Source organism: Perognathus longimembris, chromosome 3 (assembly GCF_023159225.1).
Source record: "Perognathus longimembris pacificus isolate PPM17 chromosome 3, ASM2315922v1, whole genome shotgun sequence".
Taxonomy (NCBI): domain Eukaryota; kingdom Metazoa; phylum Chordata; class Mammalia; order Rodentia; family Heteromyidae; genus Perognathus; species Perognathus longimembris.
In genome coordinates, this window is record NC_063163.1 from 76,596,238 (window position 1) to 76,612,509 (window position 16,272).

Below are 16,272 nucleotides of genomic sequence, written 5' to 3' on the forward strand. Positions count from 1 at the left end.
AAAGGATGGAGCAAGATCTACCAAGCAAATGCACCCACCAAAACAGCAGGTGTAGCCATTCTGATCTCAGACAAGCTGGACTTCTCTTTAAAGTCCACTCAAAAAGACAAAGAAGGACACTACATATTAATACAAGGAAAAATCCATAATCAAGAAATCACGGTGATAAATGTATACTCACCAAACAAAAGAGGCCCGACATATGTCAAGCAAATTCTCAAAGAATTACAGAGCAAGATAGATGCAAACACAATCATAGTGGGTGACTTTAATACTCCTCTCTCTCCAAGAGACAGATCCAACACCCAGAGGATTAGTAAGGGAACTGAGGACCTAAATAACACCATTTCCCAAATGGATCTAACAGACCTATATAGAACCTTTCACCCCACAGAGACCCAATACACCTTCTTTTCAGCAGCCCATGGATCATATTCCAAAATAGACCACGTCATAGCCCACACAAAGAACCTCAGCAAATACAAAAGTATTGACGTCATCCCATGTATTATATCTGATCACAGTGGATTAAAGGTAACCCTCAACAACAAAGGATACCACAGAGCCTATACACACTCTTGGAGGCTAAACCCCACGCTGCTATCCAACACTTGGGCCACAGATCAAATTAAAGATGAAATCAACGAATTCATAAGCCACAAAGACAAAACACATCACAAAGAAACCTATGGGACACAGCTAAGGCAGTACTGAGGGGCAAGATCATTGCACTCAGCACCCACATTAAAAGAATGGAAGCAGAGCAGGTGAATACCCTCACAATGAAACTAAAACAACTGGAGAAACAAGAAATGACAGAATCTAAAACGACTAGGAGGGGAGAGATCACAAAGATTAAAGAAGAGATAAATCTGATTGAAAATAGAAAGACCATTCAACAAATAAATAAGACTAAAAGCTGGTTCTTTGAGAAAATAAACAAAATTGACAGACCCCTTGCAAGACTTACAAAAAAAAGAAGAGAAGAGACTCATATTCGTAAAATCAGGGACTCCACAGGAAAAATTACAACAAGTACACACGATATTCAAACAATCATAAGGAGCTATTTCCAAAACCTCTACTCAGCAAAAAACAATAATTTTACAGAAATGGATCAATTCTTAGAGAAGTACAAACTGCCCAAACTGAACCAAGAAGAAATAAATCAACTAAATAAACCAATAACTTACGGTGAGATACAGGAGGTAATCAAGAACCTCCCTACTAAGAAAAGCCCAGGCCCAGATGGATTCACCAATGAATTCTACAAAACCTTTAGTGAGGAGCTAATTCCAATACTCCTCAAACTCTTCCGCGAAATAGAAACGGAGGGAGAAATCCCAAACTCATTCTATGAAGCTAATATCATACTCATTCCCAAACCAGGCAAAGATCCAACAAAAAAAGAGAACTACAGACCAATATCACTAATGAACACAGACGCAAAGCTCCTCAATAAAATATTAGCTAATAGGATCCAGAAACTGATCAAGAATATCATTCATCATGACCAAGTAGGCTTCATCCCTCAGTCACAAGGATGGTTCAACATCCGTAAATCAATCAACGTAATTCACCACATAAACAGAACTAAAATCAAGAATCACATTGTTATCTCAGTCGATGCCCAAAAAGCCTTTGACAAAATACAACATCCATACCTATTAAAAGCTTTGGAGAGGGCTGGGGATATGGCCTAGTGGCAAGAGTGCTCGCCTCGTATACAGGAGGTTCTAGGTTCAATTCCCCAGCACCACATATACAGAAAATGGCCAGAAGTGGCGCTGTGGCTCAAGTGGCAGAGTGCTAGCCTTGAGCAAAAACAAGCCAGGGACAGTGCTCAGTCCCTGAGTCTAAAGCCCAGGACTGGCCAAAAAAAAAAAAAAAAAAAAGAGAGAGAGAGAGAGAAAAAAAAAGCTTTGGAGAGAACAGGAATAGGTGGAACATTCCTCAAAACAATAAAAGCCATATACAACAGACCAACTGCTAATATCATATTAAATGGAGAGAAACTTAAATCATTCCCCCTAAACTCAGGAACAAGACAAGGATGCCCACTCTCCCCACTTCTTTTCAACATAGTGCTGGAATCCCTAGCCATAGCAATAAGGCAAGAGGAGGACATCAAAGGGATCCACACCGGCAAGGAAGAAATCAAGTTATCCCTATTCGCAGATGACCTGATCTTATATATGATGGACCCAAAAAACTCAGTACCCAAACTCCTACACCTAATAAACCAATTTGGCAAAGTAGCAGGATACAAAATCAACCCACAAAAGTCAGCAGCTTTTCTGTACACCAGCAATAGACAAACAGAAAAGGAAATTATGGAAACAATTCCATTTACAGTAGCCAAAAAAAAGAATAAAGTACCTAGGGATCAACTTAACCAAGGACGTGACGGACCTATTCAATGAAAACTACAAAAATCTAATAAGGGAAATCAAAGAAGACACAAGGAGATGGAAAGACCTCCCCTGCTCATGGGTAGGCAGAATCAATATAGTGAAAATGGCCATATTGCCCAAATTGTTATACAAATTCAATGCAATACCTATCAAAATCCCAGCCACATTCTTCACTGAAATAGAGAAACCAATCCATAAATTCATATGGAACAGCAAAAAACCTAGAATAGCCAAAGCAATTCTAGGCAAAAAAAGCACTGCAGGAGGTATCACAATACCAGACTTCAAGCTCTACTACAAGGCCATCATAACAAAACCAGCATGGTATTGGTATAAAAACAGATCGGAAGACCAATGGATTAGAACTGAAGATCCAGAAATAAAACCGCACTCTTACAGCCAACTGATATTCGACAAAGGAGCTAAAGACATAGAATGGAATAAACATAGCCTCTTCAACTACTGGTGCTGGGAGAACTGGGCAGCCATATGCAGAAAACTCAAAGTAGACCCAAGCCTATCACCATGCACCAAGATCAACTCAAAATGGATCAAGGACCTCAACATCAGACCTGAATCCTTGAAACTACTGAAGGACAGAGTAGGAAAGACACTAGAACTTATAGGCACAGGAAGGAACTTCCTGAATTGAGTCCCAGGGGCACAACAAATAGGGGAAAGACTCGACAAATGGGACTACTACAAATTAAAAAGTTTCTGCACAGCTAAGGACATAGCCACCAAAATAGAAAGACAGCCAGCGATATGGGAAAGGATATTTACCAGCACAGTAACAGACAAAGGCCTGATATCGGTCATCTACAGAGAACTCAAAAAACTAAGCCCCTCCAAGCCCAATAAACCTATTAGGAAATGGGCAAAAGAGCTAAAGAGAGACTTCACAAGAGAAGATATAAAAATGACAAAGAAACATATGAGGAAATGCTCAACATCCCTGCTAGTAAAGGAAATGCAAATAAAAACAACCCTGAGATACCACCTCACCCCAGTTAGAATGGCCTATACTCTGAACTCAGGAAACAACAAATGCTGGAGGGGCTGTGGGGAAAGAGGAACTCTTCTCCATTGTTGGTGGGAGTGCAAATTAGTACAACCACTTTGGAGAACAGTATGGAGGTTTCTCAAAAAGCTCAATATAGACCTACCCTATGATCCAGCCATACCACTCCTAGGCATCTATCCTAAACAGCAAAATCCAAGATATCAAAAAGGCATTTGTACTTCCATGTTTATCGCGGCACAATTCACAATAGCCAAAATATGGTTTCTTTCTTTTTTTTTTTTTGGCCAGTCCTGGGCCTTGGACTCAGGGCCTGAGCACTGTCCCTGGCTTCTTCCCGCTCAAGGCTAGCACTCTGCCACTTGAGCCACAGCGCCGCTTCTGGTCGTTTTCTGTATATGTGGTGCTGGGGAATCGAACCTAGGGCCTCGTGTATCCGAGGCAGGCACTCTTGCCACTAGGCTATATCCCCAGCCCCCACAATAGCCAAAATATGGAAACAACCCAGATGCCCCTCCACAGACGAATGGATCCAAAAAATATGGTACTTATACACAATGGAATACTACATAGCGATTAGGAATGGTGAAATACTGTTATTCGCAGGGAAATGGTCAGAACTTGAACAAATAATGTTGAGTGAGACAAGCCTAGAACACAGAAAACAAAGGGGCATGATCTCCCTGATATATGACTGTTAACAAAGGGAGACGGAGAGACAGTAGAGACCAAGTCTGTGAATACTGTATATGTTCTTGATACATTGTATATTGCATATATGTCAACCTGACCTAGACAAGGGATAGAAAAACAGGTCGTAAGATATCACAAGAAATGCACACACTTCCCTACTATGTAACTGCACCCTCTTTGCACAACACCTTGTAAAAAAATTTATGTCCAATTAATAATAAAATAAATAAAATAAAATTTAAAAAAAAGAAAGTAAGAGCAATCCTCCCGGAGGGAGAACTCAGAAGTCTCATCTGTGTGGGAAAGTCTTCAGTCAATCAACTCATCTAAGACAACACCAGAGGACATATACTAGACAGAAACCACCGATAGAAACCATCTTTGTGAGAGGCTTCAGGCCTGACTATCCACGGGTGAGAAAGCCTATGAACATCACAGCTCTGGGAAAGCCTTCAGTCATCATGGAGGGTTGGCTCCCTCAAAGAACAAAAATAAGAACATTTTTCATGTGAGGAATCCTTCTGTCTATAGTCAGCCATTTAATGTCATGTGGGAATACAAAAAGGAAAGAATATACCTGTGTGGGGTATTATATCTGGCTTGTATATTATGCACATAAGAACTATGAGTATGACTCAACCTTTAGTATAAATATAAATATGATGAACTAGAACAAGAAAAGCCATCTAGAGATGCAAACTCAGTTTGGCTAGTCAGTCCCTATGCACAAACACATTTAAAGATGTATGTGTGTAATCTGCTTGGATTCTAGCGCATATAGGAGTCTGTAGTTACAATGTTAGTTTCAAATACCCTAAGGGCCTTAGTGGGAAGGAAACTCCTAATCCATCCTTAATGGAGAAATCTTTTCATCTATGATGTTTTTGTGTGTGTTTTAGTTCTTTGTTGGTTGGTCTTCTGGCTTTAACTTGGTGTGAGGGCTGTCAACTATCCTTTAGCTCTTTTTTCTCTAGGCTAGCACTCTATCATTTGAGCCACACCCCAATTCTGGCTTTCTAGGTTAACTGGAGAACTTACCTGGCCCGGCTGGCTTTCAATTTTGATCCTTAGATAATCAGCCTCATGAGTTGCTAGGATTACAGGCATGAGTCACCAGCACTGGGATACAATGTATTTGTAAGTAATAGGAGAGCATGTCTCTTGATATACCTCATTTGTCTTAATTTTTTGAACAAATATTCATCTAAGCACCAGGTATGGCATGCAAGAAACCCTGAAGTAACAAGTTCTAAAAACACTAAATATTCCATCTAAATGAATGATGAACTTTTATAATTGATAACTTTTTTATTTAACAGCCAAGTTTGTGGTATATGTAATGTTCCATATTGTATATGATGTTTAGTGTCGTGAGTGATGAAAATCTCTGAGTGGATAACGATGTATTTTTCAACCATAAGATTCACTGAGGAAGCTTTATCTTAAAAAGAAAGTGGAGTCATTTCTCATTTATTGGACGTCAACGTATCTTTAAACAATATATATATGTGTGTATGAATATATATGTACAATAGTGAGATTGCATAAAATTAATAAGAGGAATCATCACATGTAGATTTGGATGACATGCAATCCAAACTAAAGGTCAACCAGACAGAACCTAATTTGCAGATAGAATTAGGAATACAGATTTCAAATAATTGAGAGACTAGTTTGAGAAGATCTGACATTTATTTTGTTCTACTTTTTATTATGAAGTTTAAACATTGGATCTGAACTCTTTGATAGGTGGGAAATTATTCAGCCCATACTTTGGGGATCCCTTCCTTCAATATCCTTTCAACTGAGATAATTTCCAACTTCCTCACATTAGCAGAAATCCCCAATGTGGTGAGAAACACAGCACAGGGTTTTCTTTCCTTCCCATGTGTCTAGGAGGGCTGGGGATATGGCCTAGTGGCAAGAGTGCTTGCCTCGTATGCATGAGGCCCTGGGTTCAATTCCCCAGCACCAGCACCACATATACAGAAAATGGCCAAAAGTGGAGCTGTGGCTCAAGTGGCAGAGTGCTAGCCTTGAGAAAAAAGAAGCCAGGGACAGTGCTCAGGCCCTGAGTCCAAGGCCCAGGGCTAGCCAAAAAAAACAAAAAAAAAAGTGTTTAGGAATGCCAGGACTATGTCAAAGGTGAATGCCTGGGTATGCAGTCTAAGGCATTTGGGGCTCCTTGGTCCTCCTCAGTACATGGGTGTTACCATGTCTGTTGGTCAGGCCCTCAGAATACTCCTGATGTTTGTCCTTAACCATCTCCTTTGGGCAGAGTAATGGTGGGAGCTCCTCTACGTCAAATCATCATGACAGCGCTGAGATAACTAACATAAAAAAATGGAAACATATCATTCACATCAAAAGTGCCTGGCCCTAATGTGTCAGATATATAATGCCAGCTTGTCAGGAGGCAGAGCACAGATTATTTTTTGAAGCCAGCCCAGGCAGGAAGTCTATGAGACTTTTACTGACTGCCCCAATGTCAGCTGTGGAAACGATGGCTCAAGGGGTAGAGTGGTAGCTTTGAGCAAAGAAGCTCATGCCCAACACACAGACCCTGAGCTTAAGCCCAAGGAATCAACAGAAGAAAAGAAACAAAATGATAAGCTCTTTAATGAAAGAGTTTACCGATTTTATGTAAGTAGTCAATGGTGTAACATTTGCAATAATGTGGAAAAAGTGTGTTTTTCAATATACCTTCTCAAATTACCTATATTCAGGGTACTGATGAGTATATCTTTACAAGTAACAGAAGGTGGGCTGGGAATATGGCCTAGTGGCAAGAGTGCTTGCCTTATATACATGAGGCCCTAGGTTCAATTCCCCAGCACCACATATACAGAAAGTGGCCAGAAGTGGTGCTGTGGCTCAAGCAGCAGAATGCTAGCTTTGAGCAAAAAGAAGCCAGGGGGCTGGGGATATGGCCTAGTGGCAAGAGTGCCTGCCTCGGATACACGAGGCCCTAGGTTCGATTCCCCAGCACCACATATACAGAAAACGGCCAGAAGCGGCGCTGTGGCTCAAGTGGCAGAGTGCTAGCCTTGAGCGGGAAGAAGCCAGGGACAGTGCTCAGGCCCTGAGTCCAAGGCCCAGGACTGGCCAAAAAAAAAAAAAAAAAACATGAAAAAAAAAAAAAAAAAAAAAAGAAGCCAGGGACAGTGCTCAGGCCCTGAGTCCAAGCCCCAGGACTGGCCAAAAAAAAAAAAAAGGTAACAGAAGGTGCTTAGAAAGTATATTAAATAGCATTATAGTTTGCTGTAAGATGCATGTATATTTTTAAAGTTAGAAATAAATGACCAAATGTCAAGATACCGAGCATTTTCAAAAACATTTCACATATGCCTGTGTATCTAGTGTGTTTTTAATTTGCTTAATAGAATATATTCATGTTTTTGTGTTTTGATAATGCAATATTCCCAGTAGACTCCTGCTTTTAAAACTTTGTCCCCAGTGGACTGGGCTGTTGTGGAACACTTGTAGACTTCTGGGTGGAGGAAACAGGTCATTTTGGGTATGTCCTTGAAGGCTCTACAACGAATCTCTTCTGAATCCTTTGTAGTAATGAATCAAAATAAAACTTTGTCCCTGAAAAAAAAGAATAAGGGGCTGGGGATATGGCCTAGTGGCAAGAGCGCTTGCCTTGTATACATGAAGCCCTCGGTTCGATTCCCCAGCACCACATATACAGAAAATGGCCAGAAGTGGCGCTGTGGCTCAAGTGGCAGAGTGCTAGCTTTGAGCAAAAAGAAGCCAGGGACAGTGCTCAAGCCCTGAGTCCAAGGCCCAGGACTGGCCAAAAAAAAAAAAAAAAAAAAAAAAAAAGAATAAAACGTAAAGACAAAATAATTGAAAATAAAAACAAGTAAAATAGTAAACTTCAGTGGGTTTAGTACATTCACAACATGGATGGTGTCAGAATACAAATTGTAGGCTGGGAAAGGGGAACCCGGCGATCGGCAGACAGGCTGCCAGGAGCGCAGAATTCATATAGGGGGAGACCCCACGGACACAAGGCAGGGTGCGGACCAAGACACACCGGCAGCGACGAGAAGTTCGGGTCCACACCGGGTTTGGACAAGGGAACCCAGCGCGGCAGAAATCGGGAACCAGGGAAGCCACCACGACACTTAGCCAACCCCTGGAGGGCCAACGGCTGCGCGGGACACACACACAAAGCAGCAAAAGTGAGTGCCCTCCCTCCCCCCTCCCCCACCCCTGAGGGAACAAAGATCCCACAAATCAGGCGGGGAAGCTCCCATCAGGCGCTGGGAAGTCAGTTTAGCAGGGGAAGGGCTCAGCAGCACCAACACCCCACAGGTTCCTGAACTGGCAGAACCGGCCCCGTCCCCTTCCCAACAGGGGCCGGGAGACAGCCGGTTGTGCAAACCCCACCTGAGGCGCCTGGACCTCGCAGACTCTTACAACTAAAACCACAGGCGCTGGTGGGCAATACCAGCCCAGCAGGGTCACTTGAGCCTGATCACGTCCCCCCTCCTCACAGCGGAGGTGAGGTCTGAAGGTGCCAAGCCACACCCGGACAGTCGATCCCACTGGGCCCCACACGTACCCCCCCCCCCCAACGGACAACGGACTCGTGGAGGGCGCAAGCACAACCCAACAACCCAGGACTTGCTCTGGGAGGCATATCCCGCCGAAGTGCCTGTTGCAATGGACGCACAGCGCACAGGAGGGCGGGGTCCCCGGCGACAGCGCCCGCTCTGGTAGGTGTACCCTGCACTGGTGGGCGGGGACACAGCGACAGCACCTGCTGCCGTAGACACGTCTACACAGAAGGGAGGGAGGAGCTACAAACCAAACCTGAGAAGCCATCCAGATCTCCAGATGCGCAAATCACAAAGAAACATAACTCAGTTCATCAAAGGGCAAGCCAACTCGCCAGCTCCAAAAAGCAGCACGACTGAAGAGGAGATGGAGACTAAAAAAGCAAATGAGGCTATGTTAACAGGAATGATCGAAAGCGTCAGAAATGAAATCAGAAAACAATTCCAGGAATTTAGAGCGGAAATCTGGAAGGACACCCAGGAAGCCAAGAAAGAAATGGAAGCAAAACTGGATACAATGCAAACCTGCTTTAAAGAAATGGAAGCAAAAATGGATACAATGCAAGCTGCCTTTAAAGAAAATCTCCACATCCTAAGAATTGAAATGCATGAAAAAATAGATTTAAAATACAACTCTTTAAAGGAAGAAATCTCCACGATCAGAGCTGATATGACAACCATGAATAGCTCTCTGACATCCATAAACTCCGCAATTGAAACCATGACACAAAGAGTAGACCATATATAATCCAGAATCTCTCGCCTGGACGATGAAGCAGCTGACAACAACCAGAAAATGACCAAACTCCAAGAAAAGGTGAAGCTTCAGGGAAGACTAATCCAGGAACTAATGGACAAAGACAAGAGATATAATCTGCGCATAATTGGAATAGAAGAAGGAGCCGAATACCAGAGCAGAGGGCTTAATCATGTTCTCAATAAAGTTATTGCAGAAAACTTCCCCAATCTCACAGGGGACCCCATCCAGGTAACGGAAGCCTATAGGACACCTGGCAGGCCAGACCCCAGGAAAGCCACCCCAAGGCACATAATATTCAAGACTACAGACCTCAAGATTAAAGAGCAAATTCTGAATTCAGCCAAAGCGAAGAAGGAAACTTTTTTCAATGGGAAGAGGATTCGAATAACATCCGACTTATCCACACAAACTTACCAAGCTCGAAGCGAGTGGAAGAACACCATACAAGTACTCCAGAATAACAATTTACAACCTCGGATCAAATATCCAGCGAAATTGGAGTTCACATTCGAAGGGAGAACCAGATCTTTCCACACCAAAGAGGAGCTAAAGGAGTATGTGAATAAAAAACCAGCCCTACAGCGAATATTAAGAGGGGAACCCCACCCAACAGAGATCGTAAAAGACACACAGACAGAATCAGAAAGAAACTTCAATAGCCAAAGTCCAGCAGAAACACAAGCTCACTAAAGACAAGAAAAAAAAAAAAAAAAGAAGAAAAAACAGCCCACCAAGAAAATGGAAGGAGAAAAAACACCCTTATCCTTGATCTCTTTAAATATAAATGGTTTAAGCTCCCCGATAAAGAGGAGCAGACTGGCAGAATGGATTCGCAAACAAAAAGTTGACATCTGCTGTCTACAAGAGACCCACCTTACAGCAAGGGACAAAAACAGGCTTCGAGTGAAAGGATGGAGCAAGATCTACCAAGCAAATGCATCCACCAAAACGGCAGGTGTAGCCATCCTGATTTCAGACCAGCTTGACTTCTCTTTAAAGTCCACTCAAAAAGACAAAGAAGGACACTACATATTAATACAAGGAAAAATACAGAATCAAGAAATCACGGTGATAAATGTATACTCACCAAACAAAAGAGGCCCGACATATGTCAAGCAAATTCTCAAAGAATTACAGAGCAAGATAGACGCAAACACAATCATAGTGGGTGACTTTAATACTCCTCTCTCTCCAAGAGACAGATCCAACACCCAGAGGATTAGTAAGGGAGCTGAGGACCTAAATAACACCATTTCCCAAATGGATCTAACAGACCTATATAGAACCTTTCACCCCACAGAGACCCAATACACCTTCTTTTCAGCAGCCCATGGATCACATTCCAAAATAGACCACGTCATAGCCCACACAAAGAACCTCAGCAAATACAAAAGTATTGACGTCATCCCATGTATTATATCTGATCACAGTGGATTAAAGGTAACCCTCAACAACAAAGGATACCACAGAGCCTATACACACTCTTGGAGGCTAAACCCCACGCTGCTATCCAACACTTGGGCCACAGATCAAATTAAAGATGAAATCAACGAATTCATAAGCCACAATGACAAAGAAAACACATCACAAAGAAACCTATGGGACACAGCTAAGGCAGTACTGAGGGGCAAGATCATTGCACTCAGCACCCATATTAAAAGAATGGAAGCAGAGCAGGTGAATACCCTCACGATGAAACTAAAACAACTGGAGAAACAAGAAATGACAGAATCTAAAACGACTAGGAGGGGAGAGATCACAAAGATTAAAGAAGAGATAAATCTGATTGAAAATAGAAAGACCATTCAACAAATAAATAAGACTAAAAGCTGTTTCTTTGAGAAAATAAACAAAATTGACAGACCCCTTGCAAGACTTACAAAAAAAAGAAGAGAAGAGACTCATATTCGTAAAATCAGGGACTCCACAGGAAAAATTACAACAAGTACACACGATATTCAAACAATCATAAGGAGCTATTTCCAAAACCTCTACTCAGCAAAAAACAATAATTTTACAGAAATGGATCAATTCTTAGAGAAGTACAAACTGCCCAAACTGAACCAAGAAGAAATAAATCAGCTAAATAAACCAATAACTTACGGTGAGATACAGGAGGTAATCAAGAACCTCCCTACTAAGAAAAGCCCAGGCCCAGATGGATTCACCAACGAATTCTACAAAACCTTTAGTGAGGAGCTAATTCCAATACTCCTCAAACTCTTCCGCGAAATAGAAATGGAGGGAGAAATCCCAAACTCATTCTACGATGCTAATATCATACTAATTCCCAAACCAGGCAAAGACCCAACAAAAAAAGAGAACTACAGACCAATATCACTAATGAACACAGATGCAAAGCTCCTCAATAAAATATTAGCTAATAGGATCCAGAAAGTGATCAAGAATATCATACATCATGACCAAGTAGGCTTCATCCCTCAGTCACAAGGATGGTTCAACATCCGTAAATCAATCAACGTAATTCACCACATAAACAGAACTAAAATCAAGAATCACATTGTTATCTCAGTCGATGCCCAAAAAGCCTTTGACAAAATACAACATCCATACCTATTAAAAGCTTTGGAGAGAACAGGAATAGATGGAACATTCCTCAAAACAATAAAAGCCATATACAACAGACCAACTGCTAATATCATATTAAATGGAGAGAAACTTAAGTCATTCCCCCTAAACTCAGGAACAAGACAAGGATGCCCACTCTCCCCACTTCTGTTCAACATAGTGCTGGAATCCCTAGCCATAGCAATAAGGCAAGAGGAGGACATCAAAGGGATCCACATCGGCAAGGAAGAAATCAAGTTATCCCTATTCGCAGACGACATGATCTTGTACCTGAAGGACCCAAAAACCTCAGTACCCAAACTCCTACACCTAATAAACCAATTTGGCAAAGTAGCAGGATACAAAATCAACCCACAAAAGTCAGCAGCTTTTCTGTACACCAGCAATAGACAAACAGAAAAGGAAATTATGGAAACAATTCCATTTACAGTAGCCAAAAAAAGAATAAAGTACCTAGGGATCAACTTAACCAAGGACGTGACGGACCTATTCAATGAAAACTACAAAAATCTAATAAGGGAAATCAAAGAAGACACAAGGAGATGGAAAGACCTCCCATGCTCATGGGTAGGCAGAATCAATATAGTGAAAATGGCCATATTGCCCAAATTGTTATACAAATTCAATGCAATACCTATCAAAATCCCAGCCACATTCTTCACTGAAATAGAGAAACCAATCCATAAATTCATATGGAACAGCAAAAAACCTAGAATAGCCAAAGCAATTCTAGGCAAAAAAAGCAATGCAGGAGGTATCACAATACCTGACTTCAAGATCTACTACAAGGCCATCATAACAAAAACAGCATGGTATTGGTATAAAAACAGATCGGAAGACCAATGGATTAGAACTGAAGACCCAGAAATAAAACCGCACTCTTACAGCCAACTGATATTCGACAAAGGAGCTAAAGACATAGAATGGAATAAACATAGCCTCTTCAACTACTGGTGCTGGGAGAACTGGGCAGCCATATGCAGAAAACTCAAAGTAGACCCAAGCCTATCACCATGCACCAAGATCAACTCAAAATGGATCAAGGACCTCAACATCAGACCTGAATCCTTGAAACTACTGAAGGACAGAGTAGGAAAGACACTAGAACTTATAGGCACAGGAAGGAACTTCCTGAATAGAGTCCCAGGGGCACAACAAATAGGAGAAAGACTCGACAAATGGGACTACTACAAATTAAAAAGTTTCTGCACAGCTAAGGACATAGCCACCAAAATAGAAAGACAGCCAACGATATGGGAAAGGATATTTACCAGCACAGCAACAGACAAAGGCCTGATATCGGTCATCTACAGAGAACTCAAAAAACTAAGCCCCTCCAAGCCCAATAAACCTATTAGGAAATGGGCAAAAGAGCTAAAGAGAGACTTCACAAGAGAAGATATAAAAATGGCAAAGAAACATATGAGGAAATGCTCAACATCCCTGCTAGTAAAGGAAATGCAAATAAAAACAACCCTGAGATACCACCTCACCCCAGTTAGAATGGCCTATACTCTGAACTCAGGAAACAACAAATGCTGGAGGGGCTGTGGGGAAAGAGGAACCCTTCTCCATTGTTGGTGGGAGTGCAAATTAGTACAACCACTTTGGAGAACAGTATGGAGGTTTCTCAAAAAGCTCAATATAGACCTACCCTATGACCCAGCCATACCACTCCTAGGCATCTATCCTAAACAGCAAAATCCAAGATATCAAAAAGGCATTTGTACTACCATGTTTATCGCGGCACAATTCACAATAGCTAAAATATGGAAACAACCCAGATGCCCCTCCACAGACGAATGGATCCAAAAAATATGGTACCTATACACAATGGAATACTACATAGCGATTAGGAATGGTGAAATATTGTTATTTGCAGGGAAATGGTCGGAACTCGAACAAATAATGTTGAGTGAGACAAGCCTAGAACACAGAAAACAAAGGGGCATGATCTCCCTGATATATGACTGTTAACAAAGGGAGACGGAGAGACAGTAGAGACCAAGTCTGTGAATGCTGTATATGTTCTTGATACATTGTATATTGCATATATGTCAACCTGACCTAGACAAGGGATAGAAAAACAGGTTGTAAGATATCATAAGAAATGTACACACTGCCCTACTATGTAACTGCACCCTCACCCTCTTTGCACATCACCTTGTAAAAAAATTTATGTCCAATTAATAAAAAAAAAAAAATTAAAAAAAAAATTCCAAAAAAAAAAAAAAAAAAAAAAGAATACAAATTGTGTCAGTTGAGAATCTGATGCAAAGATGCTTTGGATTTTGCCTAGTCGAAAAGTTACCTATGGGGCTGGGGATATGGCCTAGTGGCAAGAGCGCTTGCCTCTATACGTGAGGCCCTGGGTTCAATTCCCCAGCACCACATATACAGAAAATGGCCAGAAGTGGCGCTGTGGTTCAAGCGGCACAGTGCTAGCCTTGAGCAAAAAGAAGCCAAGGACAGTGCTCAGACCCTGAGTCCAAGCCCCAGGACTGGCCAAAAAAAAAAAAAAGAAAAGTTACCTATGAAATTTATGGATCTGTGGTATAATATAAAATATATTTTATCTCTTTGCCTAGTTTCTGGTACAGATGTCTTTCCAGAAGTCTGAGTAATAAGATTGTCTTTATCACAAGAGCCTTTTTAGTAATTTTTTGTTTGTATGTTTGTAGTTGTTTAGATGAGTTTTATTCATTTATTAATTGCCAGTCTTGAGTGTTGAACTTAGAGCCTTGGGTCTGTCCTTGGGCCTCTCAGTGCTCAAGGCTAGCACTCTACCACTTGAGCCACAGCACCATTTCTGGCTTTTTCTGTGTATGTGGTACTGAGGAATCGACCCCAGGGCTTCATACATGCTAGGCAAGCACTGTACCACAAAGTCACATTCCCAGCCCTATGAATTTTAAAAATTATTTATTTTTGGTCAGTCCTGAGGTTTTAACTCTGGGCATGGGTGCTGTCCCTGAGCTCTTCAGCTCAAGCCTAGCACTCTATCACTTGAGCCACAGTGCCACTTCCAGTTTTCTGGTGGTTAATTGGAGTTAAGAGTCTCACAGACTTTCCTGCCCAGGCTGGCTTTGAACTGGGATCCTTAGATCTCAGCCTCCTGAGTAGCTAGGATTACAGGCGGCTCTATTTATTTTTATTTTGCCAATCCTGAGCCTTGATCTATGGCCCTGGGCACTGCCCCTGAGCTTCTTTTACTCTAGCCCTCTACCTCTTGAGCTACAGCTCCACTTCTAGTATAAGCCATTGATACCCTGCCAATCTCTCTCCAATTTTATACACTCAGCCCTCAGCAATTAATCAACCATATACTTTAAGCTTTTCTACCACTCATTCCAAGAAGCTTCAGAGATCCGTGATGACACTCAGTGGTACGGAGTCTGATAGATTTTTTTTTGCCGGTTCTGGAGCTTGAACTCAGGACCTAGGCTCTATCTCTGAGCCTCTCTGTGCTCAAAGCTAGCACTGTACTACTTGAGCCACAGAGCACCTTCCGACTTTTTCTGTTTATGTGGTACTGAGGAATCGAAACCAGGGCTTCATGCATGCTAGGCAAGCACTCTCCCACTAAGCCACATTCCAAGCCCCAGATGGACTTTTATTGATGTGGATTTTCTAAGTGTGATTCAGGTGCTGGTGGCTGATTCCTGTAATCCTAGCAACTCAAGAGGCTGAAATCTGAGGATCGCAGTTTGAAAACAGCCTGGGCAGGAGAGTCCATAAGTCTTTTATCTCCAATAAACTACTCAGAAAAAAAGTCAGAAGTCGAGCTGTGGCTCAAGTGGAAGAGCACTAGCCTGGAGCAAAAGAAGCTCAGGGACAGTGCCCAGGCCCATAGTTCAAGCCCCAGGAACCCCCTCAGTCCTCCCCCCCCAAAAAAAAAGTGTGGAATAGCCTTCCGATATTCTAGCTCCTTATAGGAATACAGGACTCACAGTGGAGAAAAGCCTATGCTGATGTGCCTGGTAAAGTCCCGCCATTTCTATTCCTAGCACACCAAAGAGTGTAATGTCATACTGAAACTGGATTTAAGCAGAGTTTGGAAATATTTCCTCCCAGTTCCTTTCCAGAGCATGGAGGACTCTCACTGGGGCTGAATTCTGCATGAGGAGTGTGTGCGAGCTTCCTCACCCAGCCTGGCAAGCAAGGAAGGTCTGATGTGAGGAAAGCTAGCACACGCAGTGGGGAAAGCTTCCAGTCCTCCAAGCTCAA